The sequence below is a fragment of the Capsicum annuum genome, chromosome 12 (genome assembly GCF_002878395.1).
Source record: "Capsicum annuum cultivar UCD-10X-F1 chromosome 12, UCD10Xv1.1, whole genome shotgun sequence".
NCBI classification, from domain to species: Eukaryota; Viridiplantae; Streptophyta; class Magnoliopsida; order Solanales; family Solanaceae; genus Capsicum; species Capsicum annuum.
The window spans coordinates 108,497,732-108,524,710 of NC_061122.1; the positions used below are offsets into that span (position 1 = coordinate 108,497,732).

The window sequence follows — 26,979 nt, forward strand, 5'->3', positions numbered from 1 at the left end:
GTTTATATGTAGTAGGTTGAGCATAATAAGAAGAAGTAGGCATAAATGGGAAAGAGGCAGAATAAAAAGTTTAGATATTTAAAGCAGGGTAGAGGCCAGCAGAACAGTGGTAGAGATGGTAAACGGTAGAGCAAGAGAAAGAAATAGGGGAGTTTTGGTTCATATTCTATAGCTAGTTCTCCATATCCTCAGTCGACTAGTATTCTTGCTTTCTGGTTAACAATAGGCTTAAAACCTAAGGTGCCAAGACCCAGGCTAGTGGAGCTTAGTCAACTCCATCATATCCTCCTTATAGGTTTGTAGACAGATGTACGGTGGTTTTTGTGATGAGGGGAGGAATAAATATTTTAGATGTGTCCAGCCTGGTCATATTCAGAGAACTGTCCTTTGGGAAAGATTGCTACTGAAAATAATAAAGTTCTAATTTTTACTTCTTCATCTTCTGCGCCAAAGGGTGTTATTTATAGTACCAGCACTGGTCGAAACCATCTTTATGCTCTTGCCAACTGTCAGGAATCTGAGGCATCTCTTGATGTTGTCACTGGTACATTATAGATTTTCTCTCGTGATGTTTACTAATTACTTGATACGAGGTTTACTCTTTCTTATGTGACCCCTTATGTGGCTATTCATTTTAGTTTTGGCCTCGAGTGTATTTTTTATTATTTTTTTGTGTCCACCTTGGTGGATGATTCTTTATGGTTGTAAAGGTCTATAGGGATTATGCGGTATCTATCTGTGGTTGGGAGACATTAGTAGATTTGATAGAGTTATATATGTTAGATTTTAATGTGATATTGGGGATGGATTAGCTTTGCTCGTGCTATGGTTCTTTGGATTTTTGAACCCAATGGGGCAGTTTCTAATTCCTAAATAACCCTGTAATTGAGTGGGAAGGGAGTTCCCTTGTACCTAAAGGAAGGTTTATTTCTTATCTTAGAGCCTGAAAGTTGATTTCCAAGGGGTTTTTATACCATCTAGTTTGGGTTAAAGATACTAGTTCTGAGGTTCCCTCTCTACAAACTGTCTAGGTGGTTAACAGATTTCTTAAAGTGTTTCCTGATGATCTTTTTGGTATTCCTCCCAATAGGAAAATAGACTTTGGGATTGATCTTCTATTGGATACCTGTCCTATTTCTATTCATCCATACAGAATGATTTTGACTGAATTGAAAGAACTTAAGGAGTTGGATCTTCTTGATAAGGATTTCATCTATCCTAGTATGTCTGCGTGGGGAGCTTTTATGTTTTTTATGTGTAAGAAGAATGGTTCCCTTCGAATGTGTATAGATTATCGCCAATTGAATAAGGTGATGATTAAGAATAAGTACCCTCTTTCTAGAATTGATGATCTCTTTGACCAACTTCAGGGTGCTAAGTACTTCTCTAATAATGATCTTTGATTGGGTTATCATGAGTTGAAGATTAGGGAGGTGGATATCCCTAAAACTGCCTTTCGAACTTGATATGCACTATAACTTTTCGGTAATGCTATTTTGGTTGACTAATGCTCCAACTGCATTATGGACTTAATGAATCGGGTATTTAAATAGTTCTTGGATTTATTCATGATTGTGTTTATTGATGACATGTTGGTATATTTTACGAGTGAGCAGGACCATGTCAATCACCTTCGAGTAGTGTTACAGACTCTTAAGGATCAGCGATTGTATGCTATATTTTTAAAGTGTGAGTTTTGGTTGAATGTTGTCACCTTTCTGGGTCATGTTGTGTCTAGTTAGGAGATCGAGGTAGATCCACAGAAAGTTGAGGTGGTTAAGAAATAGCCTAGACCTAGGACTCCAACCGACATTCATATTTTTTTGGGTTTAGCTGGGTATTATATAAGGTTTATGGGGAGTTTCTTTTCTATTGCTACTCCGTTAACTAAGTTGAATCAAAAAAAGGTGAAAGTTTTATGGTTTGATGCTTGTGAGGATAGTTTTGAGAAGTAGAAAGATAAGTTGACTTCTGCTCCAGTTTTGACTCCGCTTGAGGGTACTAACTGTTTTGTTTTGTACTGTGATGCATCCCGTGTGGGACTGGGTTGCGTGTTGATACAACATGGTAAGGTTGTGGCTTATGCTTCTAGGTAGTTAAAAGTTTATGAAATAAATTATCCAACTCATGATTTGGAATTATTGTTTGTAGTTTTTGCTTTGAATATTCGGCATCATTATTTGTATAGGGTTCATGTGGATATCTTCTCAGATCATAAAAGCTTACAGTATGTGTTCACCCAAAAGAAGTTGAATCTCAGGCAGAGGAGATAGCTTGAGATTCTCAAGGACTATGATATGAGTCTTTATTATCAACCCAGGTAAAGCTAATGTAGTTGTTGATGCTCTTAGTAGGTTGTCCATGGGAAACATATCTCATGTGTATAAGGAGAAGAGGGGATTGGTGAAGGATATTCACTGGTTGGCCAATCTTAGTATTCATCTTTTGTATTCTGAGGATGGAGGCGTAATTGTACAAGAGGTGGTGAAGTCATCTCTTAGTTCATAAGTGAAGGAGAAGTAGGTTTTGGATCCAATCTTGATGAAAATTAAGTATGATGTGGGCCAGTAGAAGGTTATGGCTATTTATTGGTGGTTATGGTAACTTAAGGTACTAAGGCAGGCTATGTGTTCCTGATGTGAATGGGCTACGAGAAAGGATTTTAACTAAGGCTCATGAGTCGAGATATATAGTTTATCCTAGTTCGACAAAGATATATCATGACTTAAAGGAGGCCTATTGGTGGAACAACATGAAGAGAGGTGTGGATAACTTCATGGCTAAGTGTATGGTATGTCAGGAAGTGATGGTTGAGCACTTGAGACCTAGTGGGTTATCTCAAGATATTGAGTTACCTATATTGATGGTTGATCAATATGGATTTAATTACAGATCTTTAGCGATCTCAGAATAAGCACGATTTGATTTGGGTCATAATGGATAGGAAGACTAAGTCAGCTCACTTCTTCCCTGTAAGGACTACTTACACTAAAGAGGATTATGCTAAGTTGTTTGTTCAAAAGATAGTTAAACTACATGGTGCTCCAATTTCTATTATTTTGGATTGAGGTAAGCAATTGTCATCTTTCTCCTGGCATTTATTTCATATAGGTTTTGGTACTAAGGTGAACCTTAGCACCGCTTTCCACCCTCAAACAAACAATTAGAGAGGACTATTTAGACCTTGGATGATATGTTAAGGGCCTGTGTGATTGACTTTGGTGGTAGTTGGATGGATCATTTGCCTCTCATAGAGTTCGCTTATAATAATAGTTATCACTCGGGTATTCAAATGACTCCTTTCGAGGCTTTGTATAGTGGGAGGTGTAGGTCTCCTATCAGGTGGTTTGAGGTTAGTCAGATAAGATTTTTGGTATTGTCTTGGTTCACCAATCTATAGAGAAGGTGAAGGTGATTCGAGATAGGTAAAGTCGATAAAAGTCCTATGCAGATGTGAGGTGAAGGGAGATAGAGTTTAACATTGGTGATTGGGTGTTTTTTAAGGTGTCTCCCATGAAGGGAGTGATGAGATTTGGAAAGAAGGGAAAGCTCAGTGCCTGTCATATTAGCCCAACTTAATTTTGATAATAGTGGGTAATGTTTCTTATGAGTTGGATTTGCCTTCGAGTTTGGGTTCTATTCACCTGGTGTTCTATGTCTCGATGTTGAAGAAGCGTGCGGGTGATTTTTCTTTGGTTATGCCCATTGAAAAAGTTGGCATTTTGGATTTCTTATCTTATGAGGAAGTTTCGATGGAGATTTTGGATAGGTAGGTCCATCATTTGAGGAATAAGAGTGGCTTCAGTAAAGGTTCTATGGAGGAACCAAAAGGTTGAAGAAGCGACTTAGTAAGCCAAAGAGCACATGAAGTCGAAGAATCCATTCTTGTTCCCCGCTTTGGATAACTGTGCTTAAGGTATGTAAATTCCTTTCTATATTTTTTTTCTGACTTTGTTAAAGGAAATTGTGGTGTTGTTTTGTCTTATAATCGTTCTAAGGGATGCCTTGACTCATTATTCGCCGATGAATGACCTAGGTGGGAGAATGTAACACCCCATCTTTTTTCCTCTAAAAATTCTTGAGTTTTGAGCTTACTTCCTAAGCTATGACTCACCTAATGAGTTGCATAGACTCATTACAGGTCGTAGTGTCCCAATCATAGAGAGACCAATGTGAGTACCAAAGTTTTTGTCCTTAGTACGATTAAAACATAATGAGTCATGGTGAGTCATTACGAGTCGTAATGTGTAACTCATAGTCTCACTGGTGTAGTGATCCCTTGTTTCTGTTGTGATCATGATTAGACCTAACAAGTTTTAAGGTTTAAGTAAGATCCATAGGGTACGACTCGTTGTAAGGATGACTCGTAGCATTCCCTCATAAGTCATAGGGTGAGTCATAGTCACTGGCGGTAATTTTCAGCTTTTAATTAAGGGTACTTTGGTCATTTTCATCTTTTCCCACTTAAGACCCACGACCATAAAGCACCTTGGGCACCCTATTTCTATCCTTTATCAATCAAATACAACTCTGAAACTCTCTTAAATCCCTAAATCAAGAACAAGTGGGGTTTTCTCAAGATTGATCAATTAGATCCTCCAAGGGTGATTTCTCTTCGTAATTGTGATACTTTAAGGCATGTACCCCTCCCTTTAAACTTGTTTTACTTAAATCATTTGTTTAAATGGTTGTCTGTGTGAATTTGAATATGGGTTTTGATATGGGTTAGGGGTTTTGGAATAAATGTTACATAAATTGAATTCCCATGACTCCATATGCATTGTTTATGCGTTATCAATGGTTTTTGAACTAATTAGGTGCATGGGTATGGGAATTGGACAGGGGGTCGAGGCATTCCCCCAAATTGATGATTTTGGTTTGGAATTTGGTTTTGGAAATTGTGCTCCCTCAACCCACTTGCATAATTCACTTTGAATTATGATTTGTCACATGGTTGACTTACTCACCTAGGCTATTGCATTGCATAAATGGTTAAATGGATGAAAACAAGTTTTGAAGGCTTTGTTGGCCATTTTTTATTTTAAATTGGAATCTCGGGGGTAAAGGCATTCCCTTGAGTTTATTTGATAAACAAAAAGGGGTCGAGGTATTCCCTAAACTTATTTGATAAATTAAAAGGGATCGAGGCATTCCCCAAACTTGATTGAATGAACAAATGGGGTCGTAGCATTCCTCCAAGTTGATCGATTTTTTATGGCATAATTATAAGCTTGCAAACGTAATGGTATGACGATACTTATAGTTAATGCCTTAACGGATAATTCCTTGGTTAAATGAATGGCTTATGTGAAACTTGTTTTAATTAGGCTTAAAGGGGGTTGTATAGCTAGGCCGTAAAGGTGAAGGTCCCGGGGGGACCGATACTGGAAACTCATGTTCGCCAGCGTGAGGGTTGGTCTTGATGACCTTGTGCATGTGTCACACTACATATATGTATGTATGTATGTATCCTGGATTGACATGGGGTCGGGGCATTCCCTGGTTTTCCTTGGATATCTCTGGTTCATGCGGCTAACACACATTGGGGCCCTTTCAACAGGGGGACCTGGACCTATATAGCCCGTGGGTATCTTTATGATCGTTAAGCTACACAGTCCACGCTAATGTTTACTTCCTTGCTAAGCATTGTTCCCTATCCTGGAATAATACATATATATAAATATGATTGTGTGAATTGGTTTTTGAATAGTTTTGGACTGACTTGATCGTGGCATTACTTTATCCCTTCCCTGAGTTACATGCTAGTGCTCACCCTGCTAACCGTCTCCGAATGTTGTATCCCCATGCGATACAGGGAATGGAGACACTTCTGCTTTTCTGCGCAGTGATAGCTGGTTCTTGGATTGTTCATGAGTCAGCTTGAAGTGGTGAGCCTACGTTTACTGGAAGGCCTGTTACTTCTTGGTTTAGTTTATGTCATATACTGTTTCTTCGGTTTCCTTTTTGGCTATTATCGGGGGTATGTCCCAACTTAGGTTGTCCTTTGGATATTGGAGGCTTTGTCGATTACTATGGATTGGGATCAATGTTAATTTCTTAGATTTCTTTCCGAACTAATTGCTTAACTATCTTGTTATATGTTCGGAATTAACCCGCTGCTAGTTGTATTGTGTTATAGTTAGCTAGGGTAAAGGGGGTGGTCTCCAATCCTGATCGGACTTGAGATATCCGTCATGGCCAGCCCTATTTTGGGTCATGACAAATATGAACATCAATATAAGGAATAGGCAGTATAAAAATGAAAATCAATAGCAAATACCACTCTAGGGCCACAATAAGGCTAATATGCCAAGGTAATGGGACTCAAACCCAAATTCTACACCCATAGGGAGAAAATATAAATACTGATCTACTCCATCCACTACTAAAAGAAATAAACCACGAGGGTAGTCATATAATCATGAATTCAATATCAAGGCATACAATAACCAATATGAACTTATCAAGGCATATAATCATCGATGGGTATAAAAACCCCAATACACACAAATAAAAAGGTAAATGAGGTAAACAAAAGAACACCTGTCATGGTGAAATCGGCAATCACATGCCTAACGGGTCTAATGGAGAATAAATCTGAATGGGTCTAAACTAGAACCAACAACCTGAATCATCCACTGAGGCGCTAAATGCACTATCTCTAACCGAATGTGCCACAACATCACGAGGCTGATCTGAATGACTAGTAATCCCATGCTAGGGACACTCTCTAGACGAGTAAATGAGCTCTCTATAGTTTTATTAACCTCATGAAGCCCTAACCTCACCAGAAACACAAACTGAGCCTAAATGGCTGGCCAACTGACGCTGAGAGAACTCTCTACTACCATTATCATCCTTCTCGCAGTCATAACCTACCTCAAGATCTCTAGACTGGTGGGGAATACATTTTAACTCTATTTGAACAACCAACTCACTTCTGGGGCACTCTCAGGACATGTCCCATCTCGCCACAACCAAAACAAGCCCCTGGAATACTCTGAGATGCTGCCCCTACTAATCTAGAATGGTTGTCATGGCCTGACGACCTATACTGAATACTTCGTATAGTTTGAAGAGAACCCTGCCCACTATGATCACCATGTCCAACCTAAGAACCACCCATAGTCTAAAACACTAACTGTGTAGAATCGATAGGCTATAACTGAAGCTGACCTCAACCAAAAGGATCCTCACTCTTGAATGAAATACCAATAGCACTATATTGTTGGTATGGCCTCTTTTTGCCTCCTCCATAAGTTTCATGCATGCTCTCTCTATGGCCCTCGAATAATTATCAACCTGAGAGAAGGAAGACCCAACTGTTATCAAGTGCTCCGATGCCAAATGGAGTGGGAATGCTAATCCTTTACTAAATTTGTGCACTATATCCTACTTTGAAGGATATAGCACAGTAATATACCTAGCACACTAACTAAACCCAATATCATACTCTGAAACTAACAAGGAACCCTGATGAACACCAATAAATCTAACTTTGGCATGATAATTACTCGATAAACCAGATGCCATCCCTGACTATGAGGTATCCATAGAAAGGCTCGGATCCCCAATGTTGAACCTCTAAGCGATGAATTAGTCACGAGCTCTACTAGGGCCTGAGTTGGCCCCAAATCCCCCGACTGATGCTGAAGATCTTCGATATCCATCCCCGACTTCCTGGTCCGACGTTGCATCGAAATATGTATTAAAGTCCCTTCTGCATCTATCGACAATCTCGTATCGTCTATCTGGGACAGAATAGATCAAAGAATATGCTTGAGGCTCATATGAATACGGACACACGATAAGGAGTCAAGAAATGAATTTCCTAATAATGCCCTGTAGCCTCCCAAATATAGGTTATGTACGTCTCTGCACCGATCCACAGGGCTCTACTAGACATTTAGCTCTTTTACCAATACACCGGTGAACCTAGCTCTGATACCAATTTGTCACGATCCATTTTCTCAGGTCATGATAGTGCCTACTATAACCTGCCAGTAGGAAAACCAATCCTAAAGTTTAGAACTGCTAGTAATGGACAACAAAAAGAATGAAGGGAGGAATACGAAATAGATGTAAAAAAACACTAACATATATAAGATAATCCCAAAACCTAGTGGAATTAGAACAAGATCTTTTAAAATAATAAGAATACAAATAAGGTACTAAATCAATATACAAATACAACCATTTCTGAATATAACATAGAGACTAGTCTAGTACATTAGAGGGAAGAAAGTAATACTCCGAAAGCTAGGATCTCACCCTATGCCTTCGAACCACAGCTGCTCTGCACGATGTACACAATAACAATGATAACCTCTACTATAATTTGCAGGTTGTAGAAGTGTAGTATGAGTACCAAACTGGTGCGACTCAGGCACACACGCAAGTGTACGTGGTCTGACAAGTAATGTAGTGGCCTTCAAGAAAGTCGAATATCGATCCCACAGAGACAAAATTTGGCAACGATTTAATTTCAGTGCACACTTTAGATTCAATTGATACGAGAGTAACCAAATAAAGAATCTGGAGATTGTAAATTAAAACTAAACAATACGGAAAGTAAAGATCTTGAGACAATCAATAGGAGAAAACCCAGGGTTGAAGCACTCTGAACAATCGTATTATGATATTGGATTTTATTCGTTAACTTGCTTATCTTGATTGTTGATTTGTAGGGTTAATTGTGCGATTATGGTTTCCCAACCTCTAATCTATTACCTAAGTTGAACCTTACACCTACATCATTGAGCGTGGATATAATAATTCACTTAAGTTCTTAACAAATATCATCCTACATATGAATCAAGTAAGGTACCTAAGCACATCCCTGTTCTAGATACTAATTCAAGTTTCTTATTTTATAAAGAAGCAAGAACCATACTTTGCTTATTCCCATATTCTATCGCCCTATTCCCTCTCCCGAGTTCACAAAGTTGACAATGGATATATTCTAAGGGTCGTAAATCCTTAAAATAGTTATAATAAGAATAAACAAACAACCATTATTGATAAGCAAAGAAAAAAACTTAATCCATAGCAATAATAATAATGTTCGTGGCTTCAACCCCGAAAGGGGGCGTTTAGCCAAGCATAGTCATAATCGTAATCACAAAATAATAACTAGCGATTAAAAATATGAATGAATAAAATAAAAATAATAAAAACCTAATGAAGAACTTGTAGCAGCCCTTTGCTCTCAAAAATATGATAAAAGATGTGTAAAAATGTGATACAACATGTATTTATAGTATAGGAGCAAGCCCTTTCTGTGTTGGACAAAAAAATCTTCACTTATTGAGCCTCAAACTAGGTGGGGTGGTGCCCCTGGGAGAGCCCCGCTACAGGTAAGGAATCACCTCAATATCTCCCTACCTCTCTAGAATTTATTGTTCAGAATTTTTCTAAGGAAAGGGAGCACCGAAATGAGCCCGCGTTGTTGGATAATCGCCTCTAGGACCACCACGCACCACATGGTTAATATTTTGGGCCTCTTATAAATCCATCGGTGTTTTTTCATGCATAAATTGGCCTCTCCTACAACCAACACGCGCCCAAGACATTCGGGGGGTCCAAAAGTGCGCCAATCTGCATATTGTGCCTTCGTTAAGCCATTTCGAGCCTTTTTGAGTTGTTCCCACTTGATTTGGAGCTTTTATATCCTTCATATATCATCATAATCCATTAAATAAGCATAATATAGCATTAAACACAAAAATTTAAAGCTTGAAACAACACAACATCCAATACGATGAACTTAAAACACGAGCTAAGATAGACTAATTTCACTTTGATCTTTAACTCATTGTTTTGACCCTTGGCTTGATCCAATTGACCCTTGAGCATTATAAACAATTTGTTTCACATATAATTACACATAAAACCCATTTGGAACACTTTAAACACTATAGAATCCACCGAAATCAACTAGACAAGCACCTAGCTCAAGCTAGTAACACTAGTTTTCCGAGTTGAACTCTAAATGAATCTTTTAGGTACAAACTTGTTTGAAACTCCCTTTGAACATCATACACACATTCTTTAACACTTTGATACTCATTTATCTCATGATCAACCCATATATCACATGAATCATCCTCAAAATAAGGCTAAAAGGGCTAGAATAGTGACGCTAGAATGCATAAATATACCCAACATCACAAACACGTGGTAACCAGTTGGCAACTACCAATTGAGATCCAAAAATAATGCAAATATATATATAACATATAAATAGAAATGAAATCTACACCCCAAATGTCCAGCAATCACATAATAAAGCTAGTGAGATAATAAGGATAAACTGTCCTACTCATAACCAAGAAACTAGCAAATAAGGCTAAGTATTAAGTTTGAACTGGCCTATTTCAGCCATACTCAAGAACCTCAATATTATACCATATATCACTGGCCAATATACAAAATAAGGGTAGAAATATATATATATATATATATATATATATATATATATATATAAGTATACAAGGCTAAGGAATGAATATACAATCTGAATAATGAAAGAAAAGGATATAAGACAACACCATAGTTACATTTAGATAGATATTTATACATACATACATACATATATATAAACAATATCAACTCGAGGTACATCCTAAATCATAAGTCTAGAATTTTAAGACTTCATAATCACAGTAGGAACTAGTGCTAGCATATTCAGGGTTCTAATCCATACGTCTAATCATGAGATAATCATGTATAATAGTATAATCATAAGATAAAAGATCCAAAGTCATACCTCAAATCTCAATACTATATCATTAACCAAGCTACCACAAACTAGCCATAACAATAATAATAACAATAGCAATGACAATGCGAGTAACCAGCTAGTATGGGCAAACAATACCAAACCGGGCATTTATAAATTCCCACCATTGTAGGCTCAGAAAGGTCCAATCAACATACAATACACCACAAGCCATAGTCATCACCTATACTTATGCAACCCCCTATAAGGTTGATAGATATAGGTGCATACTGTGATAGGCGATGTGCAAGATAGAATGAATGCCAAGACATAATCTATAATACCATAACCGATTCACATACAACAAGGCGGCCCAGTGTATATACCTCCTCTATCTCAACAGCTCACAAAGGTAGGTCCTATAATGGCCACCCTTCTCCATCACAACTCACGGACGAAGGTGTCCCTAGGGGGTTCGAAAGTACCCATATACACTGACCTGGTCCCAATCCAGGATTTCCAATCATCATTATCAACATCATTATCCTTCTCCGTCCAGTATCGGAGAGATGTATATATATATATAAATATATAATAAATTCACGAACTTGAGTCATGGCTAAAAAGAGTGTAAATCCATAAATCCATTAACTGGGTAAACTCTGGGACTAAATCATCATAAAGGTATAGAAAGAGTCAAAATCTCTTATGACCGTAGTAAATAATAGTATCAAATCATAGACCAAAATATACCTCGGTCAAATCTTTAAAATATTATTTTAAATCTCATTACACATAAGTCATCCATTAAGATGGTACAATTTCCATTATGAATAAATCTATTTTTAATGTGAAAAGTGGGCTTTAATCCATTTTAAGAAAAATAATAGTAAAATCATATTTTAGTTGGTCATACCATTTACCATATTTAGTGACCATGATGTACCAAATCTATGCATATCATTTTCGGTATTCAAACAATGTAATCATAAGCATTAACATATCTACAAACTATTGCCACATCCTTTACAAAGAATAACCATTTTTCAGAATCTAACTAATATCATACTCATGGTCTTGGGCCCAATAATGTGTCCAAAATAATTATAATCATCATAATCACGACCTTAGTCCCATATACATATTCGAAACCTATATCACTAATCATATCGATAATCCATCTCATATCTATAAGCCATTTCATATCTATAACGCATATCATATCTATAGACCATAAATCACATCTATGAGGCATGTTATATCTATAGGCCATATTATATCTATAAGACATGTCACATCTATAGGCCACATTATATCCATAAGACACATCATATCTATAGGCCACATTATCTCTATAAGATATATCACATCTGTAGGCCTCATTATATCTATAAGGAATATCACATCTATAGGCCACATTATATCTATAAAACATATCACATCTATAGGCCACATTGTCTCTATAAGGAATATCACATCTATAGCCCATATTATATCTATAAGGCATATAACATCTATATGTCATATTATCTCCATAAGGTATACCACATCTATAGGCCATATTATATCTAAGGCATATCACATCTATAGGCCATATTATAGGTATAAGACATATCATATCTATAGGTCGAATCGTATCTATAAGGCATATCATATCTATAGAGAATATCATAACTAGATGCCATAAATCACATCTATGGGGAATATTGTATCTATAGGCCAAATATCACATCTATAAGGTATATCATATCTATAGGCCAAATATCAAAATCTAGTAAAAACCATTATAATCACCGAGCCGTGAAGTAATCTCATACTAAAGGCTCATTGGTCTCAACTATGTCTAACATGCCTAAATAATTCCACAAGGGATAACTTAATTCTTGGCCTAAGGTGGGTCGGAGGATCCCATTTCTAATCCTTGAATCCCATATTTAGGCAAATTCTACCTAGGACTAGGCTAAGGTATCCACATCCACTCCCAGATGATAAATAAGTCATGATTAGCTTTATGATAGTAATTCCTCCTAGAACATGCGCAACTAAGGCAATTTCACCTAAATAGTAGCACCTAAGGCATTTCCCTTCCACATGAACCACAATGCCAAATTTGCCTAAGATATGAGTAACTAAGCCAACTACTCCTAATTTATGGTTTTACAGTAGCCTAAATGATCCAAATAAGACCAAATGTACTATCAATGATTCCAATATCACGATCTTATTTTATATCTAGGATAACCTCATAAACATGCCATGAACTAGCTCTATCTACAAGGAAATAATAGGATTATAGAAGTGTAACAAGTATTTCACCTTACGAGCTAATTCACCCATATAATTCTCAACTTTGATACGCTAGGCTAAGTCACAGTGTTCTACCAAAAATCAATCTTAACATTCACATCTATATACAATACATAAAACACACCATCTTGTGAAGAAGAGTAGATAGAAGCCTATCTCGACGTCGAGTCACAAATCTTTAAATCATCCACAAAATGTTTGTTTTCACTCCAAGATCTCAAAATTTTACCAAGATAACAAAATCACAAACTATGCATCATTAGGAGTAAAACGAGACCTATATTATTATATTAAGGGTCGGGTCAAGAATGGGCCCATGGGACCGGTAAAAGAAAACTCAAATTGAACTTTTCACGAGGTCCCTCAAAGGATAAGGAATGTGTGCTCAAAATTTGAGCACAAAAGGAACACAAATCGGGTCTCAAATCAACCCTTAATGTTTAGAAATTTAAAGCCCTAATTTCTAAGGATTTACCATGAAATTGAAGGAATTCTACCACAAATTCGGGGGAAAATCACGAAAGAAATTGATATCCAAGCTCCCAAATCACCCAAAAGCTTCAATCCCAAGCTTTCTCAATTTATAGGGTTCAACTCTCTTGGAAATGAGTGAAGAAAATGGGCAAAATAAGCTGAAAAAAGGTATTTATACACATTCCAAATACTCGAGAGTCACTATCGCGACTGATTGTTGCTATTGTGATAGTCGCTTTTTCAACTCTGATATTATGATCATAATCTGCAAGGTATAAAACACATGCCGCAATCGCAGTTTATGGTTTATCGCGATCGCACAGCAACCTGATGCACAAGCAAAGTCAAAAATTTATTTTTAACCCTCGAAACTCATCTGGAACCCATGAACATGATCTATTAGTGAATTTAAATTGTAAAGCACATTTCAAATCCAATGTAATAATAAAAATTTTAATTTGAGATCATTTCAACTAAATTTTGGGTACACACCAATAGTTCCATTTTTCACATAATCTACGCGATAGCACAAAATAAGTTTGAAAGTCTCGAGACTTGAACCAAGGGTCCATCTATTCTAAACTGCAAAAACTCCAAATTCTAAACTGCAAAAACTGCAAATTCTAGAAAATGAGCCTAAAATCCAAATTAACTATCTGATCACTGAATCAACAGTTTTGATAAGTCATAAATGACCTATAGCTATTGTGGAAAATATTGAAATGTGAAAATGAATGCAAATCAAGGAAATAATCTGGAGGGTCATTACATTTTGGTACTCATATGATAACGCTCAACTTACACGTTAATTTAGTGCAAGGCGATTGTCGTCAATATATTTACCCAACTTTTGAAGTTGGGGACGAATCCACAGGAAATAATGTGAGTGGCGATTAAACTAATTTGAAACTTTATCTACAAGTTGAATTCAAATAGATGATACGAAAAGATAAAATGGGGTTTTGGATATTAGCAAATAATTGTTGGTCACTTTGGTTTCATTGTTTGTAATCAAGAGTTTATGGAAAATCAGAATTATGTTCAGATTCAAGATACTCACGATAGGTAGGAATAACAGATTGTCTTTATCGAAGTTATGCCTAAATGTCTCTCGGCCTACTTAAGTATTTAATTACCTAATCCTCTCAGACTTAGGGAATTTATATTTATCAACCAGACTTTACCTTAGGTTAATCAACCTTGTTACGGCATATTAAATGGAAGTTTAGTGTTTCCAAGTCCCTCTCAATAATTCACTTCCTACTATATTTGATAATCTCTTCAAAATAATTGTTTGTTCAAGTCAAGAAACTAGAGAGAGAAAATATCAAAATACGTGTCTCTAAAAAATGTTTGGAACTCCTTAGAAAGCCCTAAACAATGCTTTAAATAGTTTACCCTAATTATGAAAACAAAATCATAGAGTGCAGCAATTTATCGTACAGGTGATGCTATTCGTGACGCCTTATTAGGAGGCTGATGACTTATCACAAATGTCGTCAGCTCCTCTTTGATTTTGACATTCGTTGCCTTAGGCTGACAATGAACTGTGATGACCTATCAGATCTTTGATGACTTATCAACAATGTCATCACTTATCTACCTCAGCTCCCATGTTTCGCCTTAGACTGAAGATAATTTTAACGACCTATCAACTCTTTGATGGCTTATCACGAAATGTCATCACAACTTTCAGCCGAGGTCTATTCTCTGTCTAAGGCTGACAATAAAACTGATAACTTATCACAGGGCTAACGACTTATCAAGAATATCGTCGGCCACACTTCTCTTCTTTTTGCTTCAGATTTTAACTCTTTTGCTTCCATCCTTGTTGGTTCTCTAGCATCTTAGCTTCTACTGCAAAATCCAAGATAAAACAATAAAAAACGACAAAAGTTGCTTCAGACTTTGTAATTATTCTCAGTTAAAAGCCTCAAATATGTTAGCATCATCTCACACATCAACACCCTTAACTTGAAACAATTGCTTGTCCTCAAGCAACTCAAACACATCTAAGAGAATATAAAGTACATTTGGAAATCAATCATCTATAGCATCTCAAACATCTTCACCATCTCCAAGGTCAGTTAATTCAAGAACAACTATATATATTATTGAAGAACACCAATGCAACACACAGGAATCAAGATATGGCACCAACTCAGCAACACAACCATGCATGCCATAAGTTTACACTATCCAAACAACTCAGTAACTAGCGATGTAACCAGTATGCCCTCACTACAAAGAAATCTTCATTTTCTCATATCAAACATCATATATATAACCATGGGGAAAATCACAAGACACTCACTCTCAGAATAAAGTTTCAATCAATGTATGCCAAATATCATATGCTTGCCCTTATTTTCATTACCAAGATCTTCAGGACAGCTAGGATCACTATAGGTCTTCTCTTTGGCTTGTAATGTAGGCTAGGGACTGGTATGATACTCAGTGATATTTAAAGCGAATAAGCCTCCTTGATACTACACTAGCTTTTGGGGTCTCACTCATTTACCTTTTTCTACTCTTCTCTTTTCTTGATCACACTTATTCAGGATGGGTGCGGTTCTTTTTGACAATTATTTCCTTTTTTTCACAACTTTTATTTTCTTGATCTTTTCCACCGCACCCAGCTTTTTATTCTTTTATTTTATTCTACTTTTCTTCATACTCATTTTACATCATGCACCCCTATGATAGCCACCCTCAACTTAAGCTATTTGCCTAAGTCAAGGTGCACATTTTCCAAGGAGGACCAAGGCCAAAACAGGTTCATTATGATATAAAAATGGGACGATGATAGGTATCATAAAAAGAAATAGGCTATTCAGGCTCAAAATAGAGATCAAGGGATATTATGCATACAGGGAAGGTCATTTAGGCTAAAAGTTGACTAATATCAACAACATCCTATGATTTTTTTCTAACCCCTATGCTACAACCAAGGCAAGAACAACCGGGCAAGTTTTGGATTTAACACACAACGAAAACTAGTAGTATCTTACACACACATGGAACAAAGGATCACAAGCTACTACCCATTCGATTTATGAAATTATTTAGCAATGGTTATCATGTCACTACTACTAATGCCATAACAAGATGTATAGTGGTTATACATAAATGCATATCACACAGTTATAAAATAGACCATTAGAGAGGTGTTCAAAAATCAACAAAAAACATGTTAACTGCCTAAGGTCCTTGTATTTCTCCTAGTCAACTATAATATTTTACAACAAATCACAATATGCCTAAACATTCCAGCTCTACTAGGAACAAGACTCCAAGGAAAAGAGTCACGACAATAAAAATCTCAAGAGGACATCAACACCCACAAGTAGACCCACCCTCAACTTGTAATCATACATTATCCCCAATGCGTCCAACTAAAACAAGAGAGTCAAAAACATACCTGTAGCACCATGGGTTCAAAGATCTGATGTCAATCACATAATACGAATACAATTAATAAAATACCTTGGGTTGCCTCCCAAGAAGCGCCAAATTTAGTGTCGCGGCATGACCCAACTCAGATTTTTCATCCACCTTGAGGATATGAATTTCACCCCAACTTAGAGTCTATATTTTTACCTCAATCATAGAGGGTGGTACAAAACTTAAGAAGTCAATTAATAGATTGAGCGTGGTAAACCACTCGACCTTAAAGTGAGGTGTGTTTTTATGTTGCTGGTCTAGTGTAAAATCAAGAATATAGGATTCTTGTTCCTTATCTTCACACTTCTACTATTTTAAATAATTCCACTGACAAGATATCATCTAAACATAATGTAGAAAAGTGCTTTGAATGCGGCCCAACAAATCCTACTTCAAAATTTACACTATCCTCAACACCTTCACTTTTATTCACCTTCTTAATATCAGTCTCAAGATCAAGATGGCAATCGAGTGGTTGTGATTCTTGTGTTTTCTCCATAAATTGGCTAATGTCCTCCTCATATTCTTCTTTGTTTAGCCACTGTAAATATGGTGGGAGTGGTAACTCCTTTAGCTCTGCCCACAACTATCCTTGATTCTCTAAAATTCATTTTATCAATTTGTTTCCTTGAATCGTGATAGCACACATATCTTTAGTATGATCACTTTGACCACAATACAAACACCAAGTTACAGTAAGTAGGACAGGATCCACATCATATTGTGAAGGTTTAGTCCATGCACTACCAGGTAAATCAGGACAGCAAGCCTCAAAGTATAGTCCCCACAATAATAACAAGAATCGTCATCACTCAAAAAACCATCTATCCAGGCTGACATCTCGAGAAAGGTGTGATAAAAATAAAAGAAAATAAAAAATAAACTAAACAAATATTTAAAAGTTTGAATTCAAGTAAGTAAACTAAAATTCCAAACCAACTCAATACGCCAAAGTGTTCCTCGACAACGGCGTTATTTTTGATAACGCTCAACTTACACGTCAATTTAGTGCAAGGCAGTCGTCATCAATATATTTACCCAACTTTTAAAGTTGGGGTCGAATCCACAGGGAACAATGTGAGTGGCGATTAAGCTAATTTGAAATTATAGTTATAAGTTAAATTTAAACAGACGATACAAAAAAGATAAAATAGGGGTTTTGGAGATTAGTAGATAATTGTTGGTCACGTTGGTTTCAGTGTTTGTAATCAAGAGTTTATGGAAAACCAGAATTATGTTCACTATGGGTTTTGGTACTTGACAGATGCTAATAGTGATTCAAGATTCTCACGATAGGTAGGAACAACAGATTATCTTTATCAAAGTTATGCCTAAATGTCTCTCAGCCTACTTAAGCATTTAATTACCTAATCCTCTCGGACTTAGGAAATTTATATTTACTAACCAGACTTTACCTTAGGTTAATCAACCTTGTTACAGCGACAATTATTAAATGGAATTTAGTGTTTCCAAGTTCCTGTCAATAATTCACTTCCTACTATATTTGATTTCTTATCTCTAGCAAATCAAAGCAGGTGCTATCTATCGTTTGTAACCAATAAATAATAATTAAAATCTCAGAATTATCAAAGAGTTCTATTACCTTTAGAATCTTAAACACATAGAATCTTACCAAGACTTAACCCTAGATCCTATAATTTAGGTTAAAGGAATTTAGCCGCTCATGATGTAATAATCGAAACAACTAGTTATATTCATGATTTGAAAGATAAAATTACAACAAGACGAATAGAAACTAGAGATTCTCATATTAGATCACAATAGTAATCCCAAAATAATAATGATAATCCCTTCAAAATAATTGTTTGTTGAAGTCAAGAAACTAGAGAGAAAATATCAAAATACGTGTCCCCAAAAAATGTTTGAAACTCGTTAGAAAACCCTAAACAATGCTTTAAATAGTTCACCCTAATTATGGGAACAAAATCATAGAGTGCAGCAATTTATTGGACAGGTGACGCCATTCGTGATGCCTTATTAGGAGGCTGACGACTTATCACAAATGTCGTCAGCTTCTTTTTTATTTTGACATTTGTTGCCTTAGGATGACGATGAACTATGATGGCCTATCATATCTTTGACGACTTATTAAGAATGTCATCACTTATCTACCTCAGCTCCCATGTTATGCCTTAGACTGAAGATAATTTTGATGACCTATCAAATGTTTGACGGCTTATCACGAAATGTTATCACAACTTTCAGCTGAGGTCTATTTTTTGTCTAAGGATGACGATGAAAATGATAATTTATCATAGGGCTGATGACTTATCAGGAATATCGTCAGCCACACTTCTCTTCTTTTTGCCAGATTTTAACTCTTTTGCTTCTATCCTTGTTGGTTCTCTAGCATCTTAGCTTCTACTGCAAAATCAAAGATAAAACAATAAAAAATGATAAAAGTTGCTTAATACTTTGCAATTATTCTCAGTTAAAAGCATCAAATATGTTAGCATCAGCTCAAACATCATCATACTACACTTTTGTACCTTTGTTGGTACAGATTCGAGTGCTAGTTGTCGTTGTTGATTCGACGTTCATACAGGATTTATTTTGTAGATTAGGTGAGCTCTTGGAGTTAGGATTTCTCCATTTTTCTTCTATTTAACTATGTCTAGTCTTTCATATTTGAGACGAATTGTATTTGACTATTTGGTACTTATAGTTCATTTGTAGTAGCTCTTGTACCGACATTGCTGAATCTTGGGATGGTTGTTGATTTTCTATCTATCTATTAGACTATTATGATTTTTTTATTCCTACTTAAGTCCCTTTATTGTCAATTTTTATCTTTTAGGTCATTTTTCATTGAGTTACCCCATTGCATCTGGCTTCGGGTATGATTCGCTTACCTACTTGGATAAAGTAGGTGCCATCATGACTCATAAATCGAGTCCTGATAGTACAATACTCTGTCATAGTTTTCATGAAGCTAATGGCATAGCAGATTTTTTGTGTAAGATGAGAGTCAAGCTAATATATGACAAGTGAATATTTTGTTATCTCCTTGAAGCCAAGCCTCACTAATTTTGGAAGTTGATCTGAATAAAGTTCTCTCAACTAAGTTGGTAGCTAGATCAACTTATAATAAACTAGCCAGTCTTGACAATATGTTTGTAATTACCAATGCTCATGACACTCTGAACTCCTCTATGTCTATTTCTATTTCTGTTTAATATCTATGAAATATGTTGATTTAGCTAAAAAAAACCTTAAGAGGAAAAATCTAAAAAGTTCAAGTCATTAAATCAATATACACATTATTTTTAAGGTATTTACTTGGTCTCTATTTTAAAATCTTTATAAGCTTTTCTCTGCAATTATGTTTAGTATGCTCTTTAATTAATTAATTAATCCCTAGTTATTAATTGTCCAGCATGCCTTTGCGATAAATGTGATGTACAATCTTTATTTCTATTATTTATTATAAGGACACATAATTTTTAATCTGACGAAAATTCATATTTGTGAAACTCAAAAGAAGTTTGCATCTTTCTTTTGAAGTAATTTGAACTCTTACCTGATTTATGGTGATACAGATTAATAAAGCAGAGTTGTTTGTAATTAATTGTAATAAATGTTGTGCCTAAACGTGTCTAAACTCATTGGGTGACGACTCTTTTCTTTTAAACCTCTAAAGAATTGTCATGTGTTCAAGCCTACATTTTACGAGAAAAATGAGACGCAATAATGTAGAGCTTAGGCTCTTTGTGTAATTTTTATTTCGATGACGTTTCATATTATATTTGTGAAGATCTATTATTGTATTTCTTGAGTCACTAGTATTTGTATCAATTAACTATTTCATTCAATGTCATAGATATTTTCTAGACAAAGTAATCACTATTTTTGGATTGTATTTTGTATGATTACTCATGTGACATGCATGAAAAAAACTTACTATCCAATATATTTTTTTAACTGAAAAGAAACTTTCCACCAGATACATTTTATTTTAAATGAAAAGTTATTGATTTAAAGAGTGTAAGGGTCTAAAATACTCTTCTACTTTAGAAAAGTGGCTAAGTTTATGGCCAGTCATATTATGAAGCTAAATATATCTCCTTCGTTAAAAAGCTTCACATATGTACCCTACAATTTAATGAAATCCCCAAAATCAATAAACATCACTTAATTTCAATTGAAATTACTGAATTTTCTTATTTACCCAAATCCGACCCACTTAATTAAATAAATTCATATCAAATTAAATCTCCAAACCCACACTTTATACGTGAATGCTTCTAAAGTCCCACCCCATGGAATAAATTACATATGGTAAAATCATGATTATGAAGGTCAAGACACCCTTATTGTTGTCAGTGAAATGAGATCCCTCTTCATCACCATCCTTATTATTTTACTTACTTTCTTAGTTTTTGATTTTCTTGGCAATGCATTTGGTGGTGCTGGTTTCAATCCAACTTGAATTGTTGCCTTTTAATGTAGCTGGCTTAGAGATGATTCTCTTCTCCACATGCTTGATAGGCCTGCTTTGAAGGTGGACTTACAAGTCGGAGCTATTGTAGAGAGTACATGTCTTGACTTTCATAATCACATATATTGTCTTTTTCATTGTCCTTAGACTTCAAAATTATTTACGTCACTCAAACTCCATGGTGTTTCAATGGAGGAAAGAGATGAAGAAGATTGAAGAGATGGGTTTTGAGATATAATTTGATACGAATTTATTTGATTTAGTGAGTCAGGTTCAGTTTAAATAAGGGAATTAAGTAATTTTAATTGAAATTAGGTGATTTTTATTAATTCAGGGGATTACGCTAAATTGGGGGGCATATATGTGAAGTTTGGTATGGCGGAGTATATTTAGCCCTATAGTATGATGGATGGTAAACTTGATCAATTTTTTAAAATAGAGGAGTATTTTTTACCATTTTTTCTTGATTTTAAATTGTTCAAATGATAATATTCTAAATTTGAAAAGACTTTTACATATATCTATCAAACATATAAATGAGGCTTTTCATTATGACTTTGGTTGCTCAGGTCAGGCAGAATTTTAGGTATCGATCATGTGAATTTTGGGCTTGATACTTGAACATCATGATTATGGTTTAATGTTGAACAACTTCACAATCAATTATTAATAAAAATTCCTGATAGACCTTTAAATTTAATCTTCAAAAGTTTTCTTGTTAATCTTGATTAGGAAAATTTTGTTTGAATTCGATAATATTTAGCAAGTGATAAAATTGTACATACAATCAATACATATGGTGCATCATGTTTCCTATATGATTTGCAACTCGTTCATCTATTCACTTTAGTGTTTTAAACGGCGGTTTTGGGACTAGGACGGGGCAATGGCAAAATACCTCGGGGCTCATGTGTGGGACTTAGTTCTGTGAGGCTTACGCTCTAAGCGCCCAACTTTACTCCTTAAAAACGTGTAACGCCTAACGCTTGTGAGTCACCTAATGGTTCTTACCCAAATTGTGCAAATTCCTTATCCAACATTGATAGTCCTCATAATTCTTTACTAAATGAATGATGCTTAGAAGCTTGTCTCATTAATAAAAATAAGAAAATTGAGAGTAACTAGCCTATTTACTATTTGAGAACATCGTGAGGATGAATATCACTTAACATTTCAATTTAAAATACATATTCGAATTATCATCTTCACTTGTCATTGGTATTTATGCTATTGTCCTATATCTCCCAATTATTATATTTTATTATTTGTTATTTGTAATTATTTTATTTTTATTCATGAAAGAGTGATGTTTTAATTATAATATTAATAATTTATTGATTATTTTTAGGGAGATAAATTGCATAGTATGATAATCATATTTTTTTTAAAATTATGATTCTTTTATTTTGAAAGTTAAGATGTTAGAGTTGATTTACATTTCATTATAGTTTTTATATTGTTGCATTATTTCAACATGTAAAATGAGCTTTAAGATTGGTTTTCTATATGTTTTTTTAATGATGTTTAAATTTTTAAAAATTGTTAATGTATTTTTTGTGTAATGTTTGTGCTATTATACTATTTTTATATGTTATAAATTAAAAAGTTTGTAATATTGGAGGGTTTTTCTCTCTCCTCTCTCTAGCGCATCGTGTGCTAACGTGCGCCTCGCCTGAAAATGGTGCAAGGAAGGGGAAAAATTTGACAAACACAAACGAAGGCAGAGGATACAAGGGACACAAAAGTAATTATCTAGCAGAAAAGTGGCTCATATAAGCCTAATTTCTGATCAGTGGCCAACTTTGCAAGGGGATCCCCCCCCCCCCATCTTAATGCTAAAATCCCAAAAAAAATCTTTGCCAATTTAATGGGGGGAAAGTTACAGAGGAAGGATGTGCGTTGGGAAAAGCAACCATCTATAGAAGGTGGAAATCCAACGCTGCAGTGTAAGACACCTTCGGTAGAATTGGACCTAGTCATAGGTAAGGCGATGGATGTGGAGCTAAAAAGCTAAATTGGTCTAATTTATTCCAAGGTAACCTGTTAGCAGCGTAAGATATGACATTACAATTTAAACTCATATGGTGAAAATGGGGAAACCATAGTGGAATTGCGCAAGGATGAGGTTTTTTTTTTGGTTTAATTTGGAATTTTATTAATAATCATCAAAAAATAAATGGACCAACCCATTATACAATTAATAGCCTAATACTATTTGAGTGACCCGGTCCAACCCGGATCCATTTAAAATATATATAGGCAGTGGGGTTTCCTAAAATATCCACTTTCCTAATCTCTATCAACTTCATGCCTCCTCTCAATATGAAGCTTCCCTTCTTCAACTGTGAGTTCCGCCGCCTTCATCTTTGAATCATTGACCAGGTGCCATCTTTTTCAAGATTTTCTTGCTTATTCAACTTACAAAAGTAAGTAAAACTACCTTTATGTTGTTGAGTTTGCTTCTTGTTGCTTGCCCACTGATGAAACAACTTATGTAGCTGAGTTCTCCGGTGAATGAGACCTTGACTAGCTCTTTGATCAGCTCTGAGAGATCTAATAAATTGAGTAAAGATGTTACCTTCAATAATGTAGTACTTCATCTGCTTAAGGGCTCTCATTTTCACTCTGAATTTGTACCGTACTCTTTTTTTCTTGTGATGCTTAGATCTGGAAGAGATGAAGATAGGAGATGCTTGGACTCACGAAGATATTAGTACCTGTTTTACACCCAGGTTTAAGAAGCTCAAATCGATCCATAGATCCTCTCATGAAGCTAAGAGTCCATTTTGTTGGCTGTAGTAGACTAGGCTAGCTACATGCTCTCCTTTTCCTATTTTTATTTCCTATAAATATGATGCATGTAAACTATGCTGCCTAATACTTCCTTGCCCTTTAGCTTCTTATGGGTGTAATTCTCAAGTAAGGCCACTTCCATTTATCACTGTTAAGTATGGTCTTTCCTTTTTGTTGTAGTTGCTGAAAACTAGTAATGATGACCTCTCTTGTATACATGTCTTTCATCCATTACTCCTATATTGCATTGCCCCTTTAATTCTGCATTGATTTGGAATAATTTTCCTTAATACTTCAATATGAGGTTTACCATAAAAAAACTTACCAATAATTGCATAATGTAATTTCTCCTACATGATTAAATTACGAACTTCAAATGATTTCCACATAATTTTAGGCTCCCCATGCAACATTATAACAGGTTTAGGCGGAACCCTAATGTTAGAGTTATCCACCACTTTAGTCTTCAAAAGATCAGCTAATTTTGTTTCCTCTATACTTCCTTTGTTACTATCATCCGATGGGATAGTCCCACCGACTATGGTGGCCATGTTGGCCGGAATTGTATAAGTCAATGGCTACGGTTCTTAGTAGTCAATGGCTAGGGTTTTTAGTTTGTTACATCCTATATAGATATATAATAGATATAAATATGTGTGTATTAGAATTTACATTGTTTTTTCATATAAGATTGAATTGAAAACGAAGAAATGGAAACATGCTTTGATCTTGTATATGGTGGGAGCTGATCCCACCATAGCTGCACAGGAAAGGTGCATCGCAATCAATTGGAATTACATAGCCAAACTTAAAGTTTATTATCACAATGATGAGTACTTCCTCATGCTGAATACTAAGCCTATAATTATGAAGGCATGGACTCCAGACTTTGATTTTAATAAGAAATTAATCCAAATGTTCCATTATGGGTTAAGCTACCAAAGCTACCAAATTTACTTTTAAACTCCTGGGGTGTCCAATCCCTCGATGAAATTGGTAGTAGCTTAGGAATACCATTGTACACTGACGAATGCACAATGATAGTTGATCGTATTTCTTATGCTAGAATGCTTATAGAGATGGATACTACTAAGATTCTGCCTACTAAGCTAAAAATGAAGGATCTTATAGCAGAGTCTTCACACGGGCGGTTACTTATGAATAGGTGCCAACGTATTATCCCACTTGTCTGACTGTAAGGCATAAGTGAACACTTAAGGATGAGGTGGTTGTGAAGCCAATGAATATATATGAAAAACAGAAGATGGAATGGCAAAATCAAGGACCTGGGCAAAGGCAAATGGGATAGCTATTGAGAAACCAATGGTGATTGACATTCCTTCTACTTGTGGTACTAGTAATGACCTGAGTGTTCAACAAGACACTGAAGCAAGTAAATTATCTAGTCCTTAGGATGCTAGTAAATAAAGGATAATTGCAAGCCCATGGAAAGAAGTGAGAGGTAAATATGCTACCAAGGGAACTCAACAATAGAAAAAGTTTGTGCAACTCAGTACTAGTAATAAGTCCTATATTTTACATGATTATGATACACAATTTATAGCAAGGGTAAAAGAGGTCAGGCTGGTCCTAGCAAAGCTACGAGAGGTAATTTTATAAATCTTCATAATGAGGATAGTGACATGGATAATTAGGGGGTTGAATAAGGTTCATAGGCAAAAGGAAGCGAAGCTATTTATTTGAACTAATAATGTTAGTACTTTCATATTTTTTGAACATATGGTTAAGGAACATCAAGCGGGCAAAGTTTTAAAAGTAATTACACCGGGGTGGTCCATGCTGGACAATTTTATATATAGTCGTAGACGCCAAATATGGATCATTTGGGACCAGCAAGTCATTGGGTATGATCTGCTCAAACTGGGTGAACAGTTTATTCATGCTGAAGTTAAAGTCAAAGCAAGGCTTAAGTTTACCTTTACTACTATATATGGTTTACATACTATTGAGACTAAGAAAATCTTATGGGAGGAATTACGAAGTATATATACTGGACAACAAGTGGCTTGGCTAGCTTTGGGATATTTTAATAATATACATAAAGTTGAGGACAAGATGATTGGATCAATTGTTCATGATTCTGAAATAGAAATTTTGAATCCTATTTAGCAGACACTATTATGGCAATCGTAAAGTATTATGGTAGAGAATTTACCTAAACAAATGGTCATATTTATAGTATAATTGATTGGGCTCTGGTGAATGCTAGATGGATTCTTTATATGCATCCTCTAAAGGTGTTGATAATAGACCCTGGTTGCTCAGATCACTCCCCTTTTAACATCAGTTTGTCTGTAAAGAGAGCTAAAATACCCAAGTCTTTCAAATTTCTAAATCATCTAGCTCAGCATGAGCAGTTTCAAAATATCACTAGGTTATCATGACAACAAAGATAGGTTACTAAAACAATGAAGGGTGTTTACCAGAAATTAAAAGATGTGAAGGTGGCTTTAAAAAATCTGAATACCTCTAAGTTTTATGAAGTAGATGAGAGGATAAGAATGTCCAGGCAACACTTACAAGATCTGTAGCATAATATGAGGTAATCTAGACAAACAAAAGTATGGTTGATTTGGAGAAAGAGGTCAAATTAAACTTTGAGAAATGGGTGAACATTGAAGAATGTATTATTCGACAAAAATCTAGGTACAATGGCTACGATTAGGAGATGGTAACATAACTTATTTTCATGCTAGCCTAAATAATATAAATGCTCAAAATAAGATTACAAACATGACCACAACTAATGAAAGAATTATTA

At 35.4% G+C, this 26,979-nt stretch overlaps 1 long non-coding RNA gene across 1 annotated transcript; it reads left to right on the forward strand.

The window, feature by feature from the left end:
- The first annotated feature begins 23,395 nt into the window (after window positions 1-23,395).
- LOC107849866 lies at window positions 23,396-24,415 on the forward strand. Its single transcript, XR_007047889.1, has 2 exons — window positions 23,396-23,969; window positions 24,070-24,415. It is a non-coding gene; the product is annotated as an uncharacterized LOC107849866 (long non-coding RNA).
- The last annotated feature ends 2,564 nt before the right edge of the window (window positions 24,416-26,979 follow it).